General features: G+C 39.5%; 1 pseudogene; it reads left to right on the plus strand.

Annotated features, from left to right (window-relative positions):
* The first annotated feature begins 639 nt into the window (after positions 1-639).
* LOC106974068 (polyadenylate-binding protein 4-like) lies at positions 640-1,959 on the plus strand (annotated as a pseudogene).
* The last annotated feature ends 10,300 nt before the right edge of the window (positions 1,960-12,259 follow it).

Below are 12,259 nucleotides of genomic sequence, written 5' to 3' on the forward strand. Positions count from 1 at the left end.
AGAATGGCATGGAAAAGAGAACATGTGAATCTTTGTTGGACTCTGGGCAGGGAAGCTTCCTGGCCCGGTCAGCTGGGGTTGGCTGGTGAGTCAGCAGCAGCTACACGGGTCCTTGTTCCAGCCTGTGATCTGCCCACACTGGGTGTGGGGATGACCGCATGCCCAGCCCTCCCAGAGTTTACGCGGTGGCAGCTACAAATTTTTGGTTTCCCCCTCCCACTGGCTGTTGGCATCTTAAACGTCCAGGAACTCGAAGCCTGTATCTACAGAGCAATGAATGTCCCGGGGGCCCCTTGGGAGCAGCCTTTGGCCACCTTGTGAAGGACAATTGAAAATTTCAAGCTCCCAGGAGGATCATATTGGTTTTGAAAGTCTGCTGTGTTGCTGTCATGCCCTGAACTCCTCTGTGGAACTCTCTGCCTCTCTGAGCCACAGCTTCCCTTAGCTTCACTCCATGCCAACTGTGGGCACAGCCTGGGCCACAGCTCTGAGAAGGGCCCTCTTCAACCTGTGTGCTCCTCATGGGACATTCTCCTGGTGAGGCTCGGGGTGGCGGGGGCAGGGGAGAGCAATGCTTCTGCCCCTAGCTGCCCCTGTATGGGACTTACCCACCCTCGGAAGGCAGGGAGGCCTTGCCAGATGAAAAGCTGTCCTGCTGGGCCTGTGCTGTCCATCCAGGTCTGACGTGATCACCTGTGCCCCCTGGGTTACAACTCCATCAACTTCCAGCAGCCTATTGATGCCAGGTATGCCTTGGGCACCACGAAATTTGATGTGATTAAGGGAAAGCCACTTTGCATCGTGCGACCCCCTCTTCGCGAAAATCTGCTCTGAGGAATGTCTTCAGCGAGAACGTGGACAAATCTCTAGGAAACAAGGCAATGCATGATACTTTTTCTGCCTTTGGAAACATTCTGTCCTGCAAGGTGGTGTGTGATGAGAAAGGCTCTCACGGTTATGCCTTTGTCCACTTGGAGACCTAAAAGGCTACTGACAAGGCCTTGGCTCCTCTATGACTATGAAGTGCTTGTGAGCAGGTTCAAGTCTCCCAAGGGTGGGAAGCTGAGCTGGGAGCCCAAGCCAAGGAATGCACCAATGCTTACATCAAAAACTTTAAGGAGGAGGTGAATGGCGAGAGTCCGAAAGAGCTATTCGTCCAATTTGGCAAGACCTTAAGCGTCAAGGTGGTGAGAAATCCCAGTGGGAAATCCAAATGCTTTGACTCTGTGAGCTGTGAAAAGCATGAAGGTGCCAATAAAGGCCTGGAAGAGATGAATGGAAAAGAAAAGTCATATTTCTAGCCCCTTCACAGGAAAAAAAAAAAAAAGTGAATGACAGGTTGAGTTAAAAATGGAGATTTGGACAGCAGAAACTAGTCAATTCATCGATATCGGGAAGTAAACCTCTACACTAGAGAACTTGGGTAACTCCATTGATGATGGGAAGTCAAGGGAACAGCTTTCTCCTTTGGGATCACTCACCTGGGCTAAGGTAACGCTGGAGGAGGGGGAAAGCATAGGGTTTGGCTACATGTGTTTCTCCTCCCCTGAAGAGTCAAAGTAGTCACTGACATGAATGGAGGCATGGTGGCTCCAAGCCACCATATGCTGCCCTGGCCCCCGGGAAGGAAGAGAGAAAGGCTCAGCTGACCGATGAGGCCTAAACTATACTGGTAACAAGGTAGGAGACCTTACGGCTTCTGAGGAATATCACGCACTCTACGCCAGCCTGGGCCTTGTCCAACCCTTCTACCATCTGGCTCTAACTGGTAACGTCCCAGCCTCTGGTGGCCTCCGTACTGCCACTCAGAGGGTCGGTGTTCCCGCAGCTGACGTGCAGAACATAGTGCCTCATGCTGCTCTCGCTGCTCCTACCCTACAAATATGCTCCCAGTGTCTGCAGCCCTCACATTGTCTGTCGTCCAACCTCTGCAGGCACCCCAGCCAACATTCCACGTGAAGGTGCTAAAGGCACCTCCATGCTGGCCACAGTGCCTCCCCAGGAACAAAAGCAGTTGCTGGGTGTTCTGCTCATCCAACCAATGAATCCAGACTGACTGGAAAGACTACAGGACTGACAAATCCAGGCTGCTACACATGCCGCAGTCTACTGAATCCCTCCACTCTAAGATGGGCCACGCTGCGGCTTTTCAACACATTCCTCATGCCAAGAGAGATGGTTCCCATTTCCATTGCTGCCTCTTCAACAAGGAAGAAAAAATTCAAGCACGAAATAACCCCTTATGGAATTCAGCTCATGATTTGGAGATTTCCTAGCTCATCCTATGGACCTCAATACTGAGAACAACAAATTACAAATTTAGTAGGTCATTGTATATCAAAAGGTCAATTATGAAGTGCCGAGAAATTTTCCATTAAAGAATATATTCTCTGGGTTCTGCTATTGCCCAGAGAGTGTTCACGATTTTTTCCTATTGTGGGCTTGGATTTTTCCCTCCAGAAATTGGTTTTGTTTAATGTACCTAAGTCTTAAGTTTCTCAATTAAAAAACTTCGTAAAAAAAGATCAAGCCAGTTCCAAGTAATTTAAATGTATCTCAAATAAAACTGAAAGGTATGGATGGGAATAATAAAATATTCAGTACCATGAGAAAACATTCACAATATCTAGAATTCTATCAATGATTACCAGAGAGGAAAAAAAAATCAAAATATGTCCCTTAATGAGGAGAAAAAAAATCCCTACTCATCCAGAATTGACAGCAATTAACGAAGACATTAAATCAGTTACTAGAACTCTATTGCACATGTTCAAACTTTTAGTAGATGTGGAATAAAAAAGACCCAAATCAAACTTCTAGAGCTAAACCTACAATATTTCTGGATGGATTAACAGCTGATTAGATATACAGAAGGTGAAATTAGTGAAGACAATGCAATAAAAATGATCAAATTGAAACATGGAAAGAAAAAACTTCACAGAGTATCATTGACCTTGGATCCAATTTCAACCAACCTAATCTATGGTATTCAAAGTTTCCAAAAGAGATGTTTACAAACTACTTTAAGATATAATTGCCCGAAATTCTCTAAATTTATGAAAACTATAAACCACAGATGTGAGATGCTCAATGCAGCTTTTTAATCAAATCGATAAAAACCTGTGATAAATAGAAAATTTTATAAACAGCCAAGGAACAAAGATAATTACAAGTTATATACAGTAGAACAAAGGTAAGAATGTGTGCAAATTAATAAAAGGCAACCTTTAAAAAAATGAAGTCAGGATGCCAGCAGGGGGAGCTCTAATGCTCTGCCACTTGAGGTCGCTTGCAGACCCAAAAGGAAGATATACCTTGTAAGTCCACACTACTTGATTTTCTACTTTACTACCCCAGCAGGAGGGAGAAAGACTGAAACATACTCTAACTTATAAATAAGTCTCAACACATCTTAAAAGTAATCAACTTACACTGAGGTTTTACTCCAAATTCTAAAAAATATAATTAAATCGGAAATCAATAATGAGGGGTGCCTGGGGGGTGCGGTCAGTTAAGCCTCCAACTCTTGGTTTCAGCTCAGGTCATGATCTCATAGTGTGTGGGTTGAAGCCCACATTGAACTCTGCCTTGATGGTGTGGAGCCTGCTTGAGATTATCTCTCTTCCCTCTCTCTCTGTTCCTCCTCCCCTCTCTTTGTCTCTCTCTCAAAAATAATTAATAAACATTAGAAAAAAGAGAAATCAAAACGAAAAGATATCTGGAAAATCCCCAATTATATGGAAAACACAGTATATTTTCATCCGATTGGTATGGGATTAAAACTGTCTTTGTTCACAGATGACATGATTGCCAATGGAAAATGTCATGGAATCTATCAAAATTCTATTAGAACCAATGAGTTCAGCAAAGTTAAAAGATATAATATCAACAGGAAAACTAGTTTTATTTACATATACTAGCTACAAATAATTAAACATTTGTCTTTTTAAACAATTAAACTTTTAAATTAAAGAAAACAATAGCTTTGGAATAGCACAAAATAATCAGGTATATAAAATAGGGATAAAACTTAGAAAAAAGATATATAGGACCTATATTAAAACTGGGAAACATTGCTAAGATAAATTAAAATCTATATTCAAGAAACCAATTTTGTGGATTAGAAAATTAAATACTGTTAAGACTTTAATTCTTGCCAAATTCATTTATAGATTCAGTGCAATACTGATAAAAATCCCAGCAGACTTTTGTAATATTTGACAAGCAGATTCTCTCAGTTGTATGGAAATGGAAATAACCCAGAATAAAATAAACTACTCTGGAAAAAATAAAGCTGGAGAAATAACAATACCTAACCAAAGGCTTCATTTAAAAATTAAAAATATATGGCATTGGCATCATGAAAAAGAAATATAGCAAAGGAACAGAATAAAGTCTTTCATATATCCATATATGGCTAACATATATGCTTAAGAAAATTTAAACAACTCAGTGGAGAAAAAGAACTTCCAAAAAACAAAACAAAACACTACACACACACACACACACACACACACACACACACACACACACACTCATGGAGTAAAACCTTGGTTTGTGAGCAGCATCATTTGTTCCAGAAACATGCTTGTAATCCAAAGCACTTGTATATCAAAGTGAATTTCCCTATAAGAAAAAATGGAAACTTAGATGATTCATTCCACAACCCCAAAATATTCATACAAAAATGATTACAATACTGTAATATAATACAAAATAATAAAGAAAATACAAAATATAAAGAAAGATAAACAAATTAACCTGCATTTACCTTTGAAAAACTTCATGACTGGTGTGAAGGAGACAAGAGAGAGGAGAGTTATTGTGTAGAATGATTTTCACTATCACCAACAGAATCACTGCTATCTGTTGACTCAATGGAATCTTCTTTTCATGCAACTGCAACAAGGAACCTATCCCATGACACTTGCTTTTGCCCCCTTTTGAGGATTTCACGGAAATGTGACATTGCATTGTTTTAAACAGATCCATCGCTCGCACTGGTACAGCCTTATTTGGATGGTGCTTTTCTACAAAATTTTGGACTGTTTCCTACATTTACACATCTCCCTAATCTTATTTGAAGTGAGGGATTCCTCCTCTTTTTTCTCCTCCTCCTCTGCAGACTTCTTATAAAATTTTGTAATTTTGGCCACTTGCATACCTCATTCATACTTCTCAACTTCCTTCTTAACTTCCATTGTAATCATCTCCTTCTACTTATCGCTTTCCTTTTCAACCTTTTTCTGCATGGGGGCCATTGTATGGGGCCATATGGTCCTACAGATGTTGACTACAGTACAGTATTAATAAATCTTGCATTTACCGTATTTGATATAACTAACAATAAGGCAGCAGAGGAAAGGGTTTATATCTGCAGGCAGCCTGACCTAGAATGAAGCAGAGCATTCCTAAGCTTACACTTGTATGGAAAAGCAAAGGGCTGTCCATAGGTGCTTTGAAGTGACAAAAATACATTAGTGCCTGTTGTGGGCACTTTCCAACTTTGTGAAAAATCACTGATTTCTGCCAGTCACCACGGCCTGAGACTGAGCATCTGAGTGTGGGAGACGATCACTCACATCCTGCAGAGAGAGATAAAGAGAGAGAGAGAGAGAGAGAGAGAGAGAGAGAGAGAGAGAAGAACCATTGGCTCAGTTGTGACCATGTGACATTTGACATCATGTACTACTCATATTGCAAGACATTGCTCATTTATCAAGCTAAAATTTATTAGAGGGGCACCTGGTTGCTCAGTCTGTTAGGCTTCTGACTTTGGCTCAGATCATGGTCTCGCGACTCCTGGGTTAGAGCTGTGCTGACAGCTCAGGGCCTGGAGCCTGCTTTGGATTCTGTCTCCCCTTCTCTCTGCCCTTCCCCTGTTCACTCTCTCTTTCAAAATTAAATAAACAGTAAAAAATTTATTAGAAATGTTTGCTCCTCTTGTGGAACACTCGCAGAGCAAGGTGCTCACAATCCAAGGTTTTCCTGTATATGAATTTCTTGGTAAGGCAAAAGTATGGACACAATAAAAAAGATCAGTAGTTGCCAGGGTTGTGGGGGGTGGGTAGGGTGAATAATCAGAGAACAGAGGATTTTTAGGGCAATGAAAATACTCTGTATGATATTATAATGATGGATACATGTTATGCATTTGTCCAAACCCACAAAATAGATGATGCTAAGAGTGAACCTCAAGGTAAACTATGGACTTTAAGTGATTATGGTGTGTCAGCGAAGGTTTGTTCTTGGTAACAAATGTTCCAATGTGAGTGATGTTGATAACGGAGGAGGCTATGGAATTTTGAGAGTAGGGGGTGTACTGGAAATCTCTGTATCTTCCCCTCAATCTACTGTGAACCTTAAATTAATCTGAAAAATGCAGTCTTTATTAAAAAACAGGACAAGGCACAGACTTATAAAATATGTTTGGTAAGCACTCAAAGGACTCATATTCAGAATATATAAAGAGTACTCAAAATCAAGTAATAAACACAAAAATAAAATGTGCAAAAATTTAACAAGTGTTTCATAAAAATATATGGGTGGTGAGTAGGGCCCATGAGAAGATGCTCATAATGGAAAGTAGTCATAATGGAAATGCAAGATAAACGACAATGAAACGCCACAGCACATATATTAGAATGGCTAAAATCACAAAGACTGGCCATACCAATTGTTGGCAAGTATTTGGAACTTTTGTAACTTTGAAAAAAAAAAAAATTAACAGTTTCCTAAAAGGTTAACCTCACGGTCTTGCACTCTCAGACACAAATCCTAAAGAAATGAAAATATACGTGCATTTGAAGACTTGTATGCCAGTGTTCATAGCGGCTTTATTTGTATCATCCACAAACTCCACATCTGCTGTCTGAAGTCAGTCACTGGGCTGCTTCTGTGAACCTGCTAGGCCTGAGGGCCATTGTGACCTCCTAGCTGCTGGTGTTTCATGGCTGCCCAGTGGCCTCCATGCCCTTGGCTATGAACGAGCGTGGTCTGTGCATGCCTGCCACCATCAATCTTTCCTGTAGAAGAGAGCCACTAAAGGCCTCCTTTCACCAAGGCATCACTGACGTCCTTGGGAGATGGCATGTCCTCTGGGTGTTCATGGAACTTGGCCATTCAGTCAGCTTCTGGCCTCACATTATCTCCATCCCCACCTATCTCCCTTCCCAGAGTCTCTTCCTCTCTGTCCTGTCTGCTGGGGTCACTCACTGTTTCCACTTTACCGCCTTCCCGGGCTTTTCAGATTCCCTCCAGCAGTAGGATTACTGGACCTCTGGGATCCTTGCCAGGTTACGAAGTCCCACATCCCAAGGAAGTGCCTGAAGTCAATGAATCCTGTTCAGTCAGTTTTACACGCCAGCCCACTGGACCAAACACCCTCAGAACATAATCCTGGGAGTCGTCCCCTGGCTTCTGCCAGGAAATGCACTTCCCACATCAGGACCTGCACATCCCCAGAGAGATCATGCTGCGATCTATCCCGCCATAGGCTTCGCTGCTCACATTAGGCCTGAGATTTAAAAAATCTCCAAAAAACTTAGTAATCGAGGCAGATAATGTTTAAATACAATTTTTTAAGTGAAAACGTATGCAAAAAAAATCTGTTTCATAAATCGTCAACATTTTAAAAGAAGGAAGGAGTGGCTATTGCCTTAGTCCCAAATCACCCCATCCTCCTAGCTGTGCCTCATTATTGTAGTGTTAACCTACCTCCCTGTCTCTCTCGTCTCAACAGCTATTCCAGTGAGGACTAACAGGTTAAGTGTGAACCCATGCGCTGGCTTCTGGCTGGCCTCTCACTGCAATCAGCTGACCTAATGAAGGGATAGAAATACTCGCTTATAACCAAATGGAACTCCTTCTGATCTTTTGGAAGGAGTTTTTGCTACAACACATAGACACAAGCTGTGTTTTGTTTTGTTTTTAAATGCTACCAGTAGAACATTCTTCCTGAAGCAAATTCATAAATTACAGCGCGGACAGCTTGAAACATAGTAAAGGAATTTCAGGTGAGCTAGAATTTCTCTCAGTCTAAAGTGTTAAAACACTGACATGGTTGACACAGGGGCTTTCTTCACTGAGGGTGACATGTGTTTTAAAGAGAAATAGATTTAGCGCAAAGCATGATCGATCTAACAAGTTTTCTAAATATTTAACTTTCTGAGCCTCAAATATTTATTATGTATGATATTTTTCAAAAGAGGAAGTTAACTCGGTATATATTTTTTGATAGAGCATTTTTGTCTTTTAAATAATAAAAGTGAGACTATTAAGAAGTTTGATTTTTAAAAATGCAGCCATCCATTACATGGAAAGCAAATATAATTTTTAAAAATTTTTTAATGTTTTTATTTATTTATTTAGTTTTGAAGGAGAGAGAGAGAGACAGAGCATGAGCAGGGGAGGAACAGAGAGAGAGGGAGGCACAGTATCCCAAGCAGGCTCTAGGCTCTAAGCTGTGCACAGAGCCCGAGGTGGGGCTCGAACCCACGAACTGTGAGATCGTGACCTGGGCCGAAGTCAGACTCTTAACCGACTGAGCCACCCAGGTGCCCCGCAAATATAATTTTTAGCATGGGCCTGCCATATTAATTCTCTTTCTAAATTTCCCTTGGATATTTTCCTAATGGTTGATAACACCCTTTGTTCACATTTCTTCATGGGTTTTGTGTGTAAGTAATATAACTGAGATTATAGAGATACTATATTTATTGTTTGTAATATACAGTGAATGAGCAAAAAAATACAGGAGGGTGTAATAAAGGTGAGTAATATCTTATAGTTCATTTGACTGCAGCACCTTGTCTGTAATTCTACAACACAGAAATCTCTTTTTCTTCTTGTTAATTCTATATTATTAACAAAAGTCTTAGGGGAAATCATCTAATTTAGTTTTTAGCCCTTACAAAAGGCTACACTGGTATTCAAACCTCACATTCAAATGAAATTATTTTATTAATAGTAAAGGTGACTTGAAAGGAAATCCCATAACTCTATGGAAATGTTTACTACTATTTAAGCAGTTTCAAGTTCAAATTTTTGTGTTCACTTTGGCTTAAATTCCACATAAAGAAGTCTTTACTCAGATAATTTGTATTTAATATTTAACCTAGTTATGATGGTCTCAGTCTGAGTCTTGGTTTTTGACTAGAGGCAAAGTATCAGCCTTGCTTTTCTAATATGCCTTTTCTTAAAGGGATGTGAATGGGCCTTGATCCTTTATTAAGACATTCTAGTTCTCATACCTTGTGATTTACATTACTACGAAATCTGAAGAAGTCAAAATGGATTAACTTGATAGAGACTTTTACGCAGTAGGAATCATTTGTGATATCATATAAGTGAATCAAGAAACTTGTATTGAGTCCCCAGTGAAACTTTAAAAAAAAAGGTCCTCTTTAAAAAATGTTTCCTGTCCTTGTGTTAGGCAACATGACGATGTAGGTATCCTTATCTTCCATTGAATGTTTGAAAACTGGAACTGAGATATTCGAAATTTCTCACTTGTGATGAGCTAACAAATCAGTTAATGCAGAATTTCAATCCAGGCCTTCAAGTATGTAATTCTACTGTAAGTCAGTTATTTTTTTTTATCCAACAGAATGGTTTTTGGAAATCATGAATTCTAATGCCAAATTTTATATGGCATAATTGAACATTAGAAAAACTGACTTGGCTAAATACTCAAAGCAAGTTTTTGTCAGGGTGAAGAAGAAAGCCCATTGTCTACTGATTGTTATACTCATTCCTCTATGTCAAGCGGCCTTTCTAGATGAACTACACACAATCATTCAACACCGCACCAGGAGTGTTTGCAAATAGCATTTCAAAGCAGGATTTCAATCCTTTAGCAAATGCTATTTCAGTGCCTGTTCCATTTCAAGTTTTGTCTTTTTCCTTGGTTTTGTTTGTGTTGTAATCACTCGGATCCCACTGACAACCTGATAATCTTGTGTTTGTTGGTGATCTAAATATAACCATCAGGAAATATTGCTTCACATTTGAATTTAATGGCTTTTGAAAAGAAAACATTTGTTTCTGTGTTTGTGTGGGGAGATTTACACCTACTTTTCTGTAATTCTGAATGAAGATGCATACACATATCAAAGTATCCTCTCTCAGTGTCTAGTTAAGAAAACTCTTAGGTATTTTCCAATCTTTACCAACAACTGTCTACTCTGGAAACTATTGGGTTTTGACCGTGGTTGTATTTTCAGTACAAAATAGCTTACAAAAAACTTTTTACAGACAAGAGGGAAAATGGTCAAGTGGAGTTTTCACATGAGAACCAATTTCCCAAACTAAATTACGCTACAATGGCCCATGGATGCTAGAAGTTCTGCTTTTAAGTTGTCACATAGAGTAAAACAAAATATAAATTAAAAAAAACATGCCAGGAATACATGTTCTGTACTCCTCGGAAGCAGCTTTTGAGCTTCTACTTGGCCGAAGGAATATATTCATGCTTCCAAATATTCTACATTTTAATGAGCCACACTTATTATTCAATAAAATTAATCCCTATTTAGAGCTTTCATCTTATTTTGAATATAAATGTTATGCTTGTCACCACATTGGCTTATATGTCTATTGTTTCATCCACTAGATAAAACACTCTCGAGGTCAGAGAGTACTTTTATCATAACTTTACCTCCAAGACAATGATTATTTGTAGAATAAATGAATTGACATATTTATTTAGTGTCAATAGGGAACTGAATATCTGAATGGAATGTCTTCCATTGCATTTCTTTACTGATCATCAGATAACTGGCAACAAAGACCAGTGGAGAGATGCCAAGGAAGGTATAGCCTGTATTTTACACAGCATCAGATGTCAAAGTAAAGCAGGGAACAGAGGGTCTGAAGCCTGGGGATTGACCAGCTGACCAAATGGTTAGAGGTCTTTGTCCCTGTGTCTCTGTGTCATTTTCTACAAAATAAGGACAGTACTTATTGGTCCTGCATTGCAGTTGCTGATGGAAGACAATGAAATTCTGCATTTATATCAACTCTGTCTTGCCCTAAAGAATTGTCTGTTGATCATGACAACATGTGTCTGAAAGCTCTTCAAAATAGTGCATTATACATCTAATGAAAATGAATGCGATGATTTTATCATTAAGTTTCAATGGTACTTCATTAATAGAGTGAAGTTGAGCATGCTTTTTATGTATGAACAAAGCAAAGTCACATCAGAAATTCTTGGGTGCATAGGTGAGAGAAAAGCCAAATGGGAATGTTCAGAACATGGCTGGATAAAGGGAAATGTTCTGAATCCTCAGCACTTCTCGAAGAGGTGTAGGCAGCTTACAGACTTTCTGAGATAGGCAGTAGGTAAATGTCTTATGAAGGAATGTTGATTATGCAACTCAGGAAGGGTCTTTAGGATAGGATGACAAGAGTCTAGGTTTTTTTATTTGATTAAAACCACACTCAGAATTATGTGTGTCTGTTCGTTCATCTTTCTTCATTTGTTTTCTTGCTATTACCAGTGATTCCATTTATCTTTTATATATTTGTCTGGGTTTCAGCTGTTGGTTATTCTGCTGCATGGCTAATACACTTCTCAGTATTCTTTTCATGTTTTATTTATTATGAGTAAAATGAATTTAATGAAGTATTCAATCTATCTAATACGCATACAGGTTGTAATAATATAAGGTAAGTTAGAGTGCTTGTTACCAGTTCAGGCTCTCATTTCAGATACTTGGAGATGAATTCCAAATTTTGTATAAACTAGCTACATGATCCTAGGTTAAAATTTCAGTTACCTATATCTGTATAACCAGTCTCCTAAAATTCAGTGGATTGAAATAACAGGAATTTATTTTTCTTACAATTTTGTAGGTTAAGTATTTAAGCAGGGCCCAGGTTGGCAATTCTTTTGCTCTTGAGTCATGAGATGTGGTAACTCATGTGGCTGTGTTTAGCTAGTGATTGTGCTAGCTTGGAAAATCCAAACTATCTTCACTTATGTTATCTTAGGTGAAATTCTCTCTCTCTCTGTCTCTCTCTCTCTCTGTCTCTCTCTAACACACACACACACACACACACACACACACACACACACACACACACACAGTGTCTCACCAGTCAATACTCAGACTGAATTTATTTACAGCACAATGACTGGCTTCCCCATAAAGCACCAGGTAAAAAATTCCAGAATGCTTAAAGCCCAAAATTGGACCTGGCACAGCATCACTTCTGCCAAAGTATGTTGGTCAAAGTAAGGGTCAAGGCCAATTTA

Source organism: Acinonyx jubatus, chromosome F2, assembly GCF_027475565.1.
Source record: "Acinonyx jubatus isolate Ajub_Pintada_27869175 chromosome F2, VMU_Ajub_asm_v1.0, whole genome shotgun sequence".
Lineage (NCBI taxonomy): Eukaryota > Metazoa > Chordata > Mammalia > Carnivora > Felidae > Acinonyx > Acinonyx jubatus.